General features: G+C 42.0%; 1 protein-coding gene across 1 annotated transcript in view; it reads left to right on the forward strand.

Annotated features, from left to right (window-relative positions):
• Positions 1-424: 424 nt before the first annotated feature.
• Positions 425-16,331, forward strand: part of C6H1orf141 (chromosome 6 C1orf141 homolog) — a 61,536-nt gene continuing 45,629 nt past the window's right edge. Inside the window, exon 1 of the mRNA XM_055585527.1 lies at positions 425-979. The gene's annotated coding sequence lies outside the window, so the exon portion shown is untranslated. The remainder of the gene's footprint in view (positions 980-16,331) is intronic.

Here is a 16,331-nt window from a genome sequence, read left to right on the forward strand (position 1 = left end):
AAAGAAACATAATGAAAGTTTTGAATATCTGTTTTTGTTTGGTATCAGGCCTCGTGCTTCAGATTGGTAAATGATTTAATTCTCAGACCAGCCCTATGAGATCATTAATCTACCTATTTTACAGTTTCCATTCATTTGACAAATATTTGTGGAGCTCAGTATCAATTTTTAGATATCCTTTCATAGGAAGTGAAAAAAATAAATCCAAACTACTCTGTGCACAAAGAGGATTTATTTTATTATGAAAAAGTCTGACAGTAGTTGTAACTTCCATGGTAGCTTAACTGGGGTCCCTAACTGGTCTCTCATGAGTCACGTGCCTCTCCCTAAGCCAATCACTGTGGTCAGGGGGTTGGGGTCAGTAGTCTCATTGGCATAGCATAGACAACATGTTTCCCCTTTGGAAACTTGGAGTAGAGTGAGTTCTCCACAAGTGCTGAGGGAGCAGCATGAACCCCAAGGCACAAAGATATTGAGATAGTCATTTCCTAGGCAGGTTGATAGGGAGTCTAGGGGTCCCCAAGGAGAGAGGGGTCTGGAATTCTCAAGGAGGAAGAAAGGACAAACTTTTTTTCTTTATCCACATTCCTTAGGATTATATAACAATAATGTATCCTGCCTGAGGACAGTCTTTGGATTAAACCTTCTGGCTAATTCTGTTATCTTAAAATGTAAATTATGGGAGTCGGTCTGATGAGGTCTTTACAACCTCCAGACATTCTTTGGAATATATAACTTCATTGTCAACACTAGCAAGCAGGTACTTTTTCTGCCCGCTTTTGATGCCTATGTCAGAAGCTTTCTCTATCTCCTTTATACTTTAATAAAACTTTATTACACAAAAGCTCTGAGCGATCAAGCCTCGTCTCTGGCCCCGGATTGAATTCTTCTCCTCCGGGGGCCAAGAATCCCGGTGTCTTCACGTGATTCAACAACAACCTTTCATCTTGGGGGCTCATCTGGGATCCTTCAGGACAAGGTAAGGATGCTTGGAGCTTTAGTTCTTTGTTCTCTTAGCGAACACGTTTTCTGCTGTGCTTTACTAACTCTACAATGTGCTTGTGTGAATGAATGGCATGCCCTGTGTGAAGCAAGTAAGGAGCCCTGCTCTCTGGTTCCACGGTGATCTCATAAGGCTTATTGCAGAAACCTGTCGGGGGGTTATACCGACCTGCCAATGCCAAGAGGCACCCAATGTCTCCTTCGGGAGCCAACCAGAAATGGGCAAAGCGCGTGGACCAAACTCTCCTTTCTCGGTCAAACTTTTTGGTCTCTTTGACCATTTCATAACTCCTTGGGAATTAGAAGTACTAACCTAATCTATCAGATTATAGACTTTCAAGGGACTTGTGATCTATACTGTTATTGTGTACTGTGGCTTAGGTCCCAAACTTGGATTGGTAGTCAAGAAGGCGCCTAGCCTCACTAGGAATCGAAAGTTCAGAAGCTAGATGGAGCTCTAGCTCCCAGAACCTCTCTGAGGTTAAAGGTTACTCAGATTGGGACTGCGATGGGTTTTTTTTCTTTGGTAATGCCGGCTCTTAGTGGATCAGAGGAGGCTGTTATACTGGTGTGGTGATGCTTGGAAAGAACATCTCAGTTTTATGTTCGCGTCGGTCTTATTGTAGTCAGGAAATACTCAGGGTTGTGCACAGGCACTCAGGTGACGAATGTTTCCCACAGCGGTCTTAGCTTGGGAGGCATTCCGGAAGGTTACTCTGATTCACCCCGGGTGACATCAGAGGCAAGCAAGGTTAAGGGTGAAGAGCTGGACGTCAAGTAGGGATGCTATCAAGTCTACCCCTGGTACATCCCCACCCCATCTCGGTGGTAGAACCGGGAGGGACGAGTACGACGCCTGCGTCGGTAAGGGACAGACTAAGTCTGACCAGGAAGGAAAAGCTTTTGGTGTAACGTCTGTCTACACCCCCATCTACAGCAGGGAGGGACACCTCCGGTAGAAAAATGGCACTGGTCGCTTTTTTTCTCTCTTAAGATGGGAGCTAACAATTCCAGCCTCACTCCTTTGAACTGTATCCTGAAAAACTGGGATAGATTTGATCCCCAGGGCTTAAAGAAGACACACCTAGTCTTCTTATGTGATACTGCATGGCCACAGTATCCATTGGAGGCGAACGGTGGCCAGTTGGAGGGTCTCTTAAGTATAATACTGTTCTACAATTAGACCAGTTGTGTAAGGAACAAGGGAAATGGGTAGAAGTAGCATATGTGTTGCCTTTTTTCTCTCTGCGAAATATGTCAGACTTATGTCCTAAGGGTATAGATTTGGGCGTGAAACCTTCAGCTCCCTCCTGTCCTCTTACTTTGCCCCCATACCTGGAAATCCAAACTGAGATTCAAACTGCGCACATGGAGGTCCAAACAATCCCTCTCTCAGTACGACCTCAGACTACTCTGGTTTCAACAGAAGCTCAGACAATCGAAGTAAGAGATGCTCAGCGAAAACTAAGGGTGAAATACAGGATAAAATGGAGGACAGAAGTCAAAGAGATAAAGAAAACCAGGTTTCTCCAATCTATCCCTGGGATCATATGCACAGAGCAACCAGAGAGGCTGAGGAACAGCCACACAAGCTATTGCCTCTTCATGAAGCACCCAGCAGGAGAAATAATCAGTCTGTGAGAGTTAATAAGCCTTTCTCTTATCAAGAAATACAAAGAATCAAGGAGGATCTGGGAGATTATTTATAGGACCCATAAAAATATATTAGAGCTTTTAAAGGTGTTACTCTGCTTTATGACCTCACTTGCAAGGATGTGATATATATCTTGGGACAAATGCTGACTCCCGAGTCAAAGACTCAAGTTTTGGGAAAAGTGGTTGCTTATGGAGATGAATGGCTTGGTAATGAATCAGTAGGGAAGAGGGAGAACGAGATAGCAGCCCTTCCCACTGGAAATCAGGCAGTCCCAACTATAGAACCAGACTGGGACTACAACACAGCTAAAGGAAGATGGGATCAGAGTTATTTTGTTAGATGTATTCTTGAAGGACTTAGGCAGGCACATTCTAAGCCTTTAAACTATGGCAAATTGGCAGACATAGAACAGGAGGAGAAGGAAGCTCCTGGTAAATTCCTAGATAGACTGAGAGAAGGCCTTCGCAAATTCACTGAGATTGATCCTGAAAGTGAAGAGGGAAAAGTGCTCTTAAAGGATAGATTTCTCAGTCAGTCGGCTCCAGATATCCGCCATAAGCTATTAAAACGGGTGTATGGACCAAATCTGTCTTTAGATAACTCTGTTACAACTGGCTCAGACAGTCTATTATGGTAGGGAATATGAGGAAAAGAAAGAAAGGCAAAAAAGACAAAGGAAAAGGCGGAAGCCTTCGCCATGGCTATGAAAAACGTTCTTAAACAGCCTGAGAAAAATGCCCAGAGGGACCCAGGTGAAAAGGGATGGGCTTGTTATTACTGTGGAAAGGAGGGGCACCTCAATCAGGATTGCCCTCAGGCATCTAAGCTGCCCCTGGCTCCATGTCCGGTCTGCAATGGACCACACTGGAAGAGAGACTGCCCCCAGAGGCGTAGGTCTCCGGGGTCGGACTCTCAAGACAATCAGGACTGAAGGTGCCGGGGGTCCCCACACAAGCTCCCATCCTAATTACACCTGAGGAACCCCAGGTATTAATAATTGTGGGGGGCCAATCCGTCGATTTCCTTTTAGATACTGGGGCAACTTATTCTGTGTTTACTGAAGCCCCTGGCCCACTTTCTTCCCCATCCGCTTCTGTAATGGGACTGTCTGGATGAGCCAAAAGGTATTATTTCAGTTATTCTTTATCTTGCAACTGGGATTCTGTGCTGTTTTCACACGAGTTTCTGATTGTGCCAGAATCTCCCTCACCCCTTTTGGGAAGGGATATACTGAGCAAGGTCCATGCCTCTGTTTTCATGAATATGGAGCCCTTCCTTTCTCTCCCTTTAATTGAACAAACTGTAAATCCTAGAGTATGGGCTGATGGAAAATCTGTGGGTCGAGCACAAAATGCTATTCCTGTAGTTGTTAAGGTCAAAGACCTGCGCATATTTCCACATAAGAAGCAGTATCCACTGAAACCTGAGGTTAAGAAAGGGTTAAAACCCATCATCGAAAATTTAAAGAAGCAGGGACTATTAATTCCCTGTAACAGTCCTTGCAACACTCCTATTTTGGGTATAAAGAAATCGAATGGTAAATGGAGACTAGTTCAAGATTTACAAATAATAGAGGCTGTAGTTCCTTTACACCCCGTGGTGCCTAATCCTTATACTTTATTGTCTGAAATTCCCGAACGGGCCAAATATTTTTTAGTAATTGATTTAAAGGATGCCTTCTATTCAGTGCCTTTGGCGGAAGAAAGTCAATTTCTATTTGCTTTGAAGACCCTACACAGCCAGCTTCTCAGTTAACCTGGACAGTTTTGCCCAGGGATTTCATGACAGTCCTCACTTATTTGGACAAAGTTTGACACGGGATCTACAAAACTTTAATAGCTCTGAAGCGGTGGTGTTACAATACGTAGATGATATTTTGCTCTGTGCTGAGACAGAGGAAGCTTGTTCGCGAGCCTCAGAAGATTTCTTAAACTTTCTGGTAGGCTGTGGTTACAAGGCATCAAGAGAAAAGGCTCAGCTTTGTCAACAATCAGTTAGATATCTGGGCCTAATCATATCTGAAGGGACTAGGGCCATAGGCCCTGAGAGAATTAAACCTATACTAAATCACCCCATACCTATGACTTTAAGACAATTGAGAGGATTTTTGGGAATCACAGGTTACTGTCGCATTTGGATTCCGGGTTATGGGGAACTTGCCTGGCTTTTATATAAACTTATAGCTGAAACTCAGCAGGCCCAAACCGACAAACTGGTTTGGTCTCCAGAAACTCAAAAGGCTTTTAAGTTTCTTCAGACTTCTCTCCTGCAAGCTCCAGCTCTGAGCTTGCTCACAGGGTCAGAATTTAATTTGTTTGTCACTGAAAGAAAAGGTGTGGCATTGGGAGTTTTGACACAACCCCGGGGGCCTCACCAGCAACCTATTGCTTATCTAAGCAGAGAATTAGATGTAGTTTCACGTGGGTGGCCCCACTGCCTAAGAGTAAGTGGGGCAGCAGCTTTATTAGCACCTGAAGCTTTAAAAAAAAATAATGGACGAAACCTTACTGTACTGACTTCTCATGATGTGAGTGGAATCTTAAATTCTAAGGTTAATATTTGGATGACAGACAGCAGGCTTCTTAAATACCAGTCATTGTTGTTAGAAGGACCAGTAACTAAGCTTAGAGTTTGTGGAAATCTAAATCCTGCCACTTTCCTTCCTGAGAAGGAAAATGAAACACCTGATCACGATTGTTCTCAATTCCTAACTTTAAACTATGCAGCTCGGGAGGATCTAAAGGATACCCCGTTAGACAATCCTGACATGGAAATATTTACAGATGGCAGTTCTTTTGTTCAGGATGGAAAACGTAAAGCAGGTTACGCCGTGGTGACTGCTGAACAGGTTTTGGAAGCAAAATCTCTCCCCCAGGGAACCAGTGCTCAGTTAGCGGAGCTTGTGGCTCTGACCCGAGCTCTAGAGTTAAGCAAAGGGCAGTGGATTGGCCTGATAATCTATGTGAGTCTACTTCTGCTGACTCCAAATATCCCGAATCTGCCATTGGATCCTCAAGACAATGTCTTTCTGTCCTGGGTTCACTCCTATGCTGCATTCCACAGTTGGTCTAACTGCTGGGTCTGCAGAGGGCTCCCCTCTTCGTCAGTGAAAGGCTTCCTGGGGTGAACATCCCCACTTCAAGGAAAAGACTTTCTCCAAGTCTGTGAATACCTTCGACAACAATCACATGCAATGCCTCTTCTTCATCTGATGACATCTGCCAACCCTAAAATGGACTGGTGCAACACTTTGCACTTTAACTATGGACATACTGTGACTTTTAATTTTGATTCTGATTGTTTTGTTTTTGCTGTTTGCTCCCTAAATCTGTAATTGCATAACTGGATTTGTTTCTAGCTGCATGAAAGCTTTTAAGTTACAAATTATTGCTCAAACTCCTGCTACTGTTGCAATTTCCTCCAGCTACTATTTGGGGCCCCTGGATAAGATATCCTCAATATGAGGATTAGGAGAATATGTTGCCTCACCAATTTAGGGACAACGCCCCTTGTCAGCTCAGAAGCAGTTATGGAATGAGAATGACGCCCCTTTTCCCTAGGCAACATAATTCTCCTAAAAGAAAAGGGGGGAATGAGAGAGTCATTTCCTAGGCAGGTTGATAAGGAGTCTAGGGGTCCCCAAGGAGAGAGGGGTCTGGAATTCTCAAGGAGGAAAAAAGGACAAACTTTTTTTCTTTCTCCACATTCCTTAGGATTATATAACAATAATGTATCCTGCCTGAGGACAGTCTTTGGATTAAACCTTCTGGCTAATTCTGTTATTTTAAAATGTAAATTATGGGAGTAGGTCTGATGAGGTCTCTACAACCTCCAAACATTCTTTGGAATATATAACTTCATTGTTAACACTAGCAAGCGGGTACTCTTTCTGCCCCCTTCTGATGCCTTTGTCAGAAGCTTTCTCTATCTCCTTTATACTTTAATAAAACTTTATTACACAAAGCTCTGAGTGATCAAGCCTCGTCTCTGGCCCTGGATTGAATTCTTCTCCTCCGGGGCCAAGAATGTCTTCGCGTGTCTTCGCGTGATTCAACAACAACCTTTCAATATGAAAACCTGAAACATCTGAAAAATTTACATGAACTGATAAGGTTGTCATTTTGTGTGCCAGGGGTTGGCCCAAATTAAAAAAAAAAATCACAACTGTATTCAGCATCAACTGGACTCAGATGGTAGATATTTCCATATCCATATTCTATACTGTGTAATTTGGACTATGTTCTGAGGGCAATATCAAGGCCAGGAAGGGAATTGAAACTGCACAGATGAGACACTAACCCAGCCAAAACTCAGACTGGGACTTGAGCCCACAAGTTGGGACTTGAACCTACTGTCTCTTGATTGAGATTGCACACCAGTTTCCAAGACTTAATGAAGCGCTGGTTCTTTATGTCAGTGCAGAAGGAATTTGGTGAGAGGCAAAGTGATAGGTAAGAAGTGGATTTATTTAGAGAGATACACATTCTATAGACAGAATGTAGTTCATCTCAAAAGGTGAGAGCTGCCATTTAAAATATGGCGGGTTAGTTTTTATGAGCTGCGTAATTTCATAGGCTAAACAGTTGTTCCAACTGTTTTGGGAAAGGAAGGGATTTCTAGAAATTGAACCATTACCATCTTTGGGGGCTTTATGGTCAGCCTTGGAACTGTCTTGGCATCAGCTGTGGTGTCATTTGAGCATATTACAATGAGCATACAATGATGGGTAAACATCTACTGAAAGTCAAATCTTCTGCCGTCTTGGGCCTAATTGGTTCTAACCAGTTATGTTGTCTCCTCAATGGCTATGCCATTCTTTTAAAAGTTGTGCCCTGTCTCCTTCCCTATTGTTGTAGGACAAAAGGCGATTAAAAACAGGAAAGAATCTCAGGATAGAATAATACTTGAGAGAGCAGAGGAATGGGAGTTCACAAAAGAGGGTAATAAGAATATTCTCAGTGAGGCAATGGAAGTAGGAAAGAGTAGCATCCCTTGAGGCCAAGAGAAGGGAATATTTCAAGGAGCCAGAAGTCAACAATGTCAAATTCAGAACTGAGGTCAAATAACATCAGGTCTAAAAGATGTCCATTGGATTTGCAAATGAGAGAGGTGAAACTAAGGTGTCACTAAGGGGCCAAAGAGTTCATTATCTAGAAGTAAGAGAGGTGATGGGCTAAAGGAATGAGAGTTTGTGATCTAGGACAAACTGGTAAAGCTCAAGATTTCAGTTACAGTTTTATTGGACAATGAAGTAAAAAAACTTTAATCTAGGATGTGAATGAGGGTCAAGGTCAGACACTGACTTCATAAATTTAATATGAAGACTGAGAAAGATCTCAAATCCATAAAGGTGAGATATGGCTGGGGATTTGTTAATAAGTTGGTGTGGAGAGATAGTTGAACCTCATAAAAGAAGGCCTTTCCTAAAGAAGAAAAATAAAGGCGTGAAGGGGATGATAGGCAAGTTGAAGAATATTAACACTTCTCTCAGGCCTCATGGTTTGTGTGGAGCAAGAAAAGAGATGCTCCCATTCCAGAGAGGAAAGAAGGTGGGGTTGGGAAAGCAAAGGATTTCACCATTTCTGAATGGCTAAATAAATATCTGGATATTATTTAAACAAAATATAGTCAATATGTAGTAAAGACTATATAATAAAGAATCTCTTGCCCAAAGAGAAGCTCTGGACTTTGTTCTTGGCTTCTGGGAGGTTATCTCTGGGTCCTATTATTGTTGTGCCTGACAGAGTGTCTTTGTTTGCCTGGGGGCTTGTGTCACACTGGATAATCCAACAATGTGATTTAGGGTGGAGGGCTGTCTACCCCTGCATAGTCTTGGGGGGCTGACCACTTAGTCTAGTGGGGGATGACCACTCTAGAAAGAACAACCATGTGACTTAAAGTAGGGTCTCTGGATCAGTCAACCAATTGAGATTAACTATGGGGGGAAATGAGTCAATCATGCTTATATGATGAACTTCTAAAAGCTAAAAACTCTGGACACAAAGCTCAGATGAGCTTCCCTGGTTGGCCGTGCTCCTTTTGTATTGTCATACATCAGTGCTGGAAGAGCAACCTCTTTCTGACCCCAGGAGAAGAACAAAAGAATCTCTGCATGTGGCACTTCTCCTGGACTCTGTTCTGTGTGCTTTTCCTTTGGTTGATTTTAACCTGTAATCAACAGGTTAAAATTTCCCTATAATCAACCCTAATCCTGACAATAATGGCTTTCAGTGAGTTCTTTGAGTCCTTCTGCTAATTATTGAAGCTGAGGGTTCAAACTTGGTGTCAGAAGTGAGGGTGGTCTTGGAGAAGATGCCCTCTAACTGTATGGATGGCCTAAACACCTTGCAGTAGGAAAAAGTCTGCAGATATCACTTTCTTTGCTTTCTTATAGAATACAGTTTACGTTCTAAGACATTGCATACTTTTAAAATAATGCATTTACTAGATTCCTTTACCCAATATTTATCTATAATAGGTTCATGAACTCATTCAGTAAATACCTGTTGAATTTAACTAAGAGTAATTAAGGAAGTAATTAAGGAAGCTAGGAAAGAATCATTTAAATTGTTTCTGGTGTACATTTTACCAAATTTTTTTTATCAAAGAGAAAATACTTTATGCTATATTATTAATACTTAGTTCAGTTCAGTTCAGTCACTCAGTATTGTCCGATTCCTTGCAACCCCATGGACTGCAGCACGCCAGGCCTCCCTGTCCATTGCCAACTCCTGAAATCTACCTAAACTCATGTCCATTGAGCCAGTGACGCCATCCAACCATCTCATCCTCTGTCGTCCCCTTCTTCTCCTGCCTTCAATCTTTCCCAGCATCAGGGTTTTCTCAAATGAGTCAGCTCTTTGCATCAGGTGGCCAAAGTATTGGAGTTTCAGCTTCAACATCAGTCCTTCCAATGACCACTCAGGACTGATCTCCTTTAGGATGGACTGGTTGGATCTTCTTGCAGTCCAAGGAACTCTCAAGAGTCTTCTTCAACACCACAGTTCAAAAGCATCAATTCTTCTGCGCTCAGCTTTCTTTATAGTCCAACTCTCACATCCATATATGACTACTGGAAAAACCATAGCCTTGATTTGACGGACCTTTGTTGACAAAGTAACGTCTCTGCTTTTTAATATGCTGTCTAGGTTGGTCATAACTTTTCTTCCAAGGAGTAAGCGTCTTTTAATTTCATGGCAGCAGTCACCATCTGCAGTGATTTTGGAGCCCCAAAGGATAAAGTCTGCCACTGTTTCCCCATCTATTTGAATAATTGTATAATTTTGGGCAAATCACATGATTTCTTTGAGTCTGATCATTTCTAAAATTGAAGATAATACCTTTCCCATACATACTAATTAAAGATTGAGGATTAATGGAAGAGGAAGGATAGAATGAGAGATGTTACTAAAAATTTCTAGTCTAGTATCTGGCACATAGTTTGTATTCCATAAATATTAACTGATATAATGATAATATTCCAAGAATTTTATATGATTCATGCTTTATAAATTTCACTGACTAAAAATTGTTAAGTAGTTAACATTTCTGAATTCAGTTTTCCTTTTTTAAAGACACTAATTTCACCTTTGTGCAAATTTGCGGTGAAGGGATTATAATCAGATTATAATAATATTAGTCAAATATTCACTAGAAACTAGTTACCAATCCCATACCAATCATTGCACTTCATGAATATGGTTTATGAAATATGATAGAATTAAACTACCTTGTATTTTTTATCATTGAAAATCTTGTATTTAAATAAATCGATTCCAATGTTTTCATACATTGGCTGTGAATAACAATTTCTAGCTGTCTTTTGATTACTACATAATTAAAACTATATTTATTTTTGTGAAGTTCTGTCATTACCACTAGCATGGACTTGTGATGATTAATGCTGTTTTCTAAAGCGTTTGTTTCCATTTTGATTTGCATCAGTTAAGGCACATTCCTGAAATACTTATCAACACAATTCTTGACTAAAAAATTAATCATTGTTGTAGAAAGTTTTCACCATTCTTGATCAAATCAAGAATGCTTTCAAGTCAGTCATTTTTAAAGTATGATTCTGTTGTGTGTGTGAATAGGGTAGTGTGTGTGTGTGTGTGTGTGTGTGTGTGTGTGTGTGTGTGTAGCCAAACCTGCTACACAACCTGTAAAATACAAGGATGATTTTACCAATCACATAGGCGGTTTCATGGCCTTAGGAATAAGAATGAGTATTTTTTTCTTAAGTAATAAGTCATGAAAAAGCAATCTTTCATCAAGTATTCAAAACAGGCTGTCAACTTCCATTCAGAGCTGCAAACTGCAAGGAGGAAACTTTCTCTTTGAACTGTGGCATTTCCAGAAGGAAATAAAGAGAAACAGAGTCATTGCCCCCAGTTCTTTGTACTTCTCTCCTTTTCTTAACCTCTCTCTCCTTCCACTCTTCAGCATAATAGCTTTTATATCCTTAAGGATTTAGTGAGTCACTTTGGATCTTAGTTACAAAAGTATGTGGGCAAAATCCCCTGGAGGCAGAGACCTTTTCAAGGCTAGGAAAGCTCAGGAAACTGTTTCTATGGACACAGGACGCATAGCTAAGGGCCTGAATCCGGCAGAAAACAGTTACCAGAGCCAGAAAAGAAAGTAGGTGCGGTTTGGGGAGGCGGAGGCGTTGCAAGTTTGAAAGCTAAAATTTGTATGGAGACGGAAAACGAAATAAGAAACGCACGCTTTTAAGTCTTAGCCCGTTTCCTCCCCAGCCGATAACAGAACTTTCTCCCCTCCGGGATCTGGCTGGGGAGGGACTGGGCGCGAGGCGTCCCTGTCACGCTGGGTGGCGGAGTTGCTCCCAGCGCGGCTTCCCAGGTGAGTGTGGGACACAGGTGGGAGGCAGGCCTCAGGGGCTTCTCCCAGCTTCCTTGAAAGGACTTTTGCCTCTTCTATACTTAATTTTAAGGAGTTTCCTCAATCACAACATCCTTGATATTTTGGTTTGCTATTAAAGGACCACAGGCAGAGGGTATTTGCGAAGGGCTCCCTGATTTCCAGGGACCCCTGAGCCTCTTCGCGCGGCCCTCCTGAGATGGAGGCTCCCGGGGAAGGTGAACTGGAGGACCGGCATGAAGTGTGGGCGGGCTCCAGGCATCATAATCAGTGCGTTTCAAACTTCTGAAACAAACAGAACGGTTGTGGATGGGGCTGGTTGGAGTTGATAACTTCAGCAATAATTGTGATGCGATTTCAAATTTGCCAGTAAGTCTTCGTATCGTAATCTCATTGGTTGCTCACAATGACATTCCCCAGAGTCTGTACACATACTTTTAAAACATCTTTGATATTTTTCGTAAGAAGCTTACCATCCAACCTCAAATTGGTGACAGGCATATTTTAGTAATGTTTGAAAATCGAGTCAATTTTCTCCCCTGCTCTCATAACACAAAGGGGACAAGAAATTAAATAGTATGGATCTATGCACAGAGGCCAGGATTAATCTTTAAATCTTCAATTAATGATTTTTTAAGTTAGTTCTCAAGGTCCATCTAGTCAAGGCTATGGTTTTTCCAGTGGTAATGTATGGATGTGAAAGTTGGACTGTGAAGAAAGCTGAGTGCTGAAGAATTGATGCTTTTGAACTGTGATGTTGGAGAAGACTCTTGAGAGTCCCTTGGACTGCAAGGAGATCCAACCAGTCCATTCTAAAGGAGATCAGTCCTGGGTGTTCTTTGGAAGGACTGATGCTAAAGCTGAAACTCCAATACTTTGGCCACCTCATGCAAAGAGTTGACTCATTGGAAAAGACTGATTCTGGGAGGGATTGGGGGCAGGAGGAGAAGGGGATAACAGAGGATGAGATGGCTGGATGGCATCACTGACTTGATGGACGTGAGTCTGAGTGAACTCCGGGAGTTGGTGATGGACAGGGAGGCCTGGCGTGCTGCAGTTCATGGGGTCATAAAGAGTCGGACACGACTGAGCAACTGAAAAGAACTGAAGTTATTTCTCATGATTTGTGGGCTGTGTTGGTTTGCTAAAGCTGCCACAACTGCAATACCACATGTCATGATCTATGCGCAGGTTGGAAAAGAATTTCCAGACATGAGGCAGAATGAGAGGGAAATAAAGTTTATTAGAGTGGAAGATGCTGTTAGAACAGTAGGGCAGCTCAAGGGAGAACCAGCATTGAATAGGGGGTCCTTAGTCCACTTTCTACCCAGGGCACAAGGAGTGGGATAGGGATCTTGCAGGTCATTTGCTTACTGGATGAGGAAAGTATACTGGGTGGGGGGAAGAGTAAGGCAAATACCTCCTCCCTATGGGGTAGGTGGGGAGACAGGTTATACTGTTCCATTAATAGTTACAACATGGGGGAGGGAAGGATGATAAGGGTCTGGTTTTTCCATTCCTGTATTCCAAGACCCTCCTTGGTTATCTGCTCCTTTGTCCTCGGGTCACCACACCACAGACAGTATGACTTGAACAACAGTAATTTATTCCCCACAATTCTGGAGACTAAAAGTTCAAGATCAAGGTGTCTGCAGGATTGGTTTCTTCTTAAGCTTCTGTCCTTGGCTTGCGGATGGAGCCCTTTTCCCTGTGTCTCACCTGATCTTCCCTTTGTGCATATTGTCTGTGTCCTAATCTCCTCTTCCTGTATGCCACCAGGCATAGTGGATCAAGGCCCACTCTAATGACCTCATTTCAACTATTTTAACTTAGTTACTCTTTTTAAAAAATAAAGGCCCTCCCTCCAAAAACAGCCACACTCTGAGATACTTGGGATTAGGATTTCAACACGCAGATTTGAAGGTGACATAATTCAGCCTGTAATATGAGTCAACATTTTAGACAAAAAAAAAAAAGAATTCTCTTGTGTCTGTACTTGGAACGTGAGGTAAAGAAATTTAGCCAGTTATCTCAAATGGAGCAAAACATAACCACTTAAAACAAGTGCTATCTAGGTGCTCAGTACAGTTGTTTAGTGGGGCTTCCCAGGTATCGCTAGTGGTAAAGAACCTGTCTGCCAATGCAAAAAACTTAAGAGGCGTGGGTTCGATCCTCAGGTCAGGAATAGCCCCTGGAGGAGGGCATGGCAACCCACTCCAGTATTATTGCCTGGAGAGTCCCATGGACAGAGGAGCCTGGCAGGCTACAGACCATGGGGTCACAAAGAGCTAGACATGACTGAAGCCACTTAGCATGCATGCAGTGTTTAGTGGTCTGTGTCAGGTACAAGTATAAGAGGTCTTTTCCTGCAAGGAGTGAACATATGACCTGATGAAGCCAGATAAAGAAGTCAATGTTAATGTGAGCCTCCATTTTCTGGATAGTTGCTCAGTCCAGCTCTTTAGTTTATGAGTTTAAGCCACTTTCAGTTTTCTTTAGTTTTTCCTTTAATAGGAGATGTTTGCAACTTGCTGAAGAAGACTTCTTAGCAGAGCCTATAATATTGGCAGCATTGGGCTTTTTGTTTGTTTGATTTTTGACTTTTTTCCAGTTCAAAAGTACTGTTAAAATGAATTAATGCTTTTTTAAAAGTAACTTTTTAGTTTGATATTGTTATTTTTAGTAATGACTGTCTCTGACTGCTTATAATGTTGGCCTTACAGCCTTGAAATTGTTTGTTGATGTAGCCAAGTCTTTGCAGTGAAGCCAGTGGTTGATTTACTTTGAGAGTGACTGGGAATTTTATTCTACCCTAGTTGGCAAGTTCTCTATTTCATTAGGTTCTTTTTAAAAAACTTGTCATTACTGAGCCAGTAATTAAGAACATAAATCTCAGTTGCCTTTGAAAATAATTTTACCAAGTTTAGATTTGGCAAGAACCAAATCTTATAATTCACTCAACTTCATATTTCATCCCCAGTAAATCATCTTGAATTAATATCATCCATCACAGATAAACTGGGATTGCTCCCTATAAAATGCTTTATTCAGAGAATAAATAAATGAATAAGATGCTTTATTCATTCAAACCAAATGATAATTTTCAGATCTCAATTAGGTGTAAAATCCTTTTCTGGTGCTGAGATTCAAAGCAGGTAAATCAATTCTTGCTTTAAATGAGATTTAACACAGTGAGGAAGCGATTTGTCAAAAGGTAAGTCTCTGTAGTACAATGTGCCAAGTTCTATCATGAAGGACAAAATACAATAGCACATAAGAAAATGTAACTGTCAGTGGGACAAAGAATGAGAAGCTGTCAAGGAGAGTCTTGCAAAAGAGCTTGCCTTTACATTGCTGTGCTGTGTGCTCATTTGCGTCTGATTCTTTGTGACTTCATGGACTATAGCCTGCCAGGCTCCTCTGCCCATGGAATTTCCCAGGCAAGAATACTGGAGCACGTTGCCATTTCCTACTCCAAGGGATATTCCTGACCCAGGGGTTAGGGTTAGGGTTAGAGGTTAGGTTAGGGTTAGAATCCATGTCTCTTGTGTCTTCTGCCTTGGCAAGTGGATTCTTTACCACTGTGCCACCTGGCAAGCCCACCTTTATATTAGGAGTTGAGAAAGGATAGGCTTTTGACTAGAAGACATTAAGAAAGAACATCTCAATGAAATGAAAAGCAGGAATGGGACTTCTCTAGTGGTTCAGAGGCTAAGACTTTGAGCTCCCAGTGCAGGGGGCCTGGGTTCAATCCCTAGTCAAGGAACTGTAATCCCACATGTCTAGTTTTCATGTTGCAATGAAGACTGAAGATCCTGTATGCTGCCACTAAGACCCAGCACATGCAAACAAATAAATGTTTTAAAAAGAAAGAAAAAAAAGCAGGAGTGAAGGACATGCTTGGAAAGGTGCAGGATGTGTCCTGGGAAAAGAAATGGTAAAGCGTGCCAGAAGAAGATGGGTTACAGGGGAGGTTAACTAGAAGGTGGAGTTAGCCACATCCTGGACTGTTTTCTTGAACTGTCCTGGATGTCATCTGCAGAGCTTGTGTGTTACTCTGCAGATACTGGGGAGCAAACTAAGGTTTGAGGGCTGGAACTGGACCTGATCAGTGTCCTGTTTAATTAAGCCAGCTCTGATGGCATTTTGAAGGACCAATATTTGAGGGATGAGGAGGAAAGTTAGGGTCTGGCAAATTAGGGAGATTAGAGTGCAGTAACTGAGAGAAGGGAAAATGAACACCTTAAGGTCTTAAGGAAGACAATAGCATTGAAAGTAAAAGCCAGGATCATCATTCACCTAGAGCTAGACATCCTGGAATGTGAAATCAAGTGGGCCTTAGGAAGCATCACTACGAACAAAGCTAGTGGAGGTGATGGAATTCCAGTTGAGCTATTTCAAATTCTGAAAGATGATGCTGTGAAAGTGCTGCACTCAATATGCCAATAAATTGGCCTCAGCAGTGGCCACAGGACTGGAAAAGGTCAGTTTTCATTCCAATCCCAAAGAAAGGCAATGCCAAAGAATGCTCAAACTACTGCACAATTGCATTCATCTCACAAGCTAGTAAAGTAATGCTTAAAATTCTCCAAGCCAAGCTTCAGCAATACGTGAACCATGAACTTCCAGATGTTCAAGCTGGTTTTAGAAAAGGCAGAGGAACCAGAGATCAAATTGCCAACATCTGCTGGATCATTGAAAAAGCAAGAGAGTTCCAGAAAAACATTTATTTCTGCTTTTATTGACTATGCCAACACCTTTGACTGTGGTGGATCACAATACACTGTGGAAAATT

This window comes from Bubalus kerabau, chromosome 6, assembly GCF_029407905.1.
Source record: "Bubalus kerabau isolate K-KA32 ecotype Philippines breed swamp buffalo chromosome 6, PCC_UOA_SB_1v2, whole genome shotgun sequence".
NCBI classification, from domain to species: Eukaryota; Metazoa; Chordata; class Mammalia; order Artiodactyla; family Bovidae; genus Bubalus; species Bubalus kerabau.